At 39.8% G+C, this 1,709-nt stretch overlaps 1 pseudogene; it reads right to left on the bottom strand.

The window, feature by feature from the left end:
* Positions 1-204: 204 nt before the first annotated feature.
* LOC139002533 (arf-GAP domain and FG repeat-containing protein 1-like) lies at positions 205-1,270 on the bottom strand (annotated as a pseudogene).
* Between the last annotated feature and the right edge of the window lie 439 nt (positions 1,271-1,709).

A 1,709-nucleotide genomic window follows, 5' to 3' on the forward strand; every position in this document is an offset into this window, starting at 1 on the left:
TGGTAAAAGTTCCTTCTTTTTTACATTCCATTGTGTAGATGTACCACAGTTATTTTTTTATTTTATTTTTATTTATTTTTTATCAAGGATTATATTTTAATTAGCAAATTAAACTGTTTCCTCAAATTTATAAAAAATATTCAATAATTTTAAAATTATGCCCCAGTCATTATTTAACATTATTATTCAGAGTTGAAAAAAGATTTAAACACGAAGCAGGGACACAAAGACAAGGTACCTGCTGGCATTACTTGTGGAAGTGTACCCATTATTGGAGGTGGCTGCAGAGCTGAAAAGGCTGTCTAGTTCTGCCAGAGCTGCATACTTGTCTAAAGACACACTTGACTGACTGGGAAGTGAAACCACAAAACTAACAGGAGCTTTACCTGTGGTCCCAAAGCCACTCCCCTGATTACCACCTTATCCAGCACTGAAGATATTATCTAAATTAGCAAGTGCTGCATATTTGTCTGCAGCCTGAAGACCAGCTTTATTTGTTGCAACTTTACTAACAGTTGTTGCTGTTTGATGACTCTGGGAAGTACTGAAGGTTCCACAATCAGCACTGGAGGATTTGGGGAAGTTATCAAAATGAGCAAAATTAGCTTTTACTGATCCAGCACTTCCACCTGTAGTTTGGGGCTGAAAAGGAGAGTGACTTGCTGTGGGGAAACCTCCAAAATTACTCGAACCACTAGACTGTCCAAATGCAACAAAGTTTGCAAAATCTGAATTTGCAGAATTCTGGGCTGCATGACTGTTGAAATGTGTAAAGTTAGCAAAATCAGCTGTAGCTGATGACTGAGAAGCTGGAGCAGCAAATATGTCTGAGCCAAGATCACTTAAAAGGTCAAACTTCATTTCCTGCTGCTGTCCTTGAGAGCGAGCTATAACAGGGGACATGCCTCAGAATCATTCTTGTGTAGGGTAGACGCTGTCATGTCACACAGTAACAGATTTGTCACAGCTCAGTCAACTGACTAGGTGTGCCCTTGTTTAGGTGCAGGGCTGGCGCTGAATCTCCTAAAAGAGATATCAGTGGTTTGACCTCAGGTGTGCTGCTTGTGCTACTGGCAGAGGAGCCTGAAATCGATGCATGAACAGATGCCACTACTTTGGCTTGTTCTGGGGGGACATACCATCTTTTCTTTTCATATTTTTCTTGTAGGAATTCTTTCACTTTTTGTGGATCCCAGAAGTATGGAATTGCTGAAGATCTATCATCAAATAATCCTAGCCAAATCTGTTTACAGACTCCTTTTCCTATCATATATCAACCATGGTTCTGTACCACAGTTTTTTAATCCACTCATCTGCTGATGGGCACTTAGGCTGTTTCCAAATCTTAGCTATTGTAAATTGTGCTGCTATGAACATAGGGGTGCATATATCCTTTCTGATTGGTGTTTCTGTTTTCTTGGGATATATACCTAGAAGTGGGATTACTGGGTCAAATAGGAGGTCCAGTTTTTAATTTTTTGAGGAAATGCCATACTGTTTTCTACAGTGGCTGCACTGGTCTGCATTCTCACCAGCAGTGCACAAGGGTCTCTTTTTCTCCACATCCTCACCAGCACTTGTTTGTTGATTTGTTAAAGATAGTCATTCTGAAAGGTGTAAGGTGATAACTAATTGTCATTTGATTTGCATCGCTCAGATAATTAGTGACTTTGAGAATGTTTTCATGTGTCTCTGGCCTTCTGTATGTC

Source organism: Myotis yumanensis, unplaced genomic scaffold (assembly GCF_028538775.1).
Source record: "Myotis yumanensis isolate MYYU_CA2020_CCGP unplaced genomic scaffold, mMyoYum1.0.hap1 SCAF_2, whole genome shotgun sequence".
Classification (NCBI taxonomy): Eukaryota; Metazoa; Chordata; class Mammalia; order Chiroptera; family Vespertilionidae; genus Myotis; species Myotis yumanensis.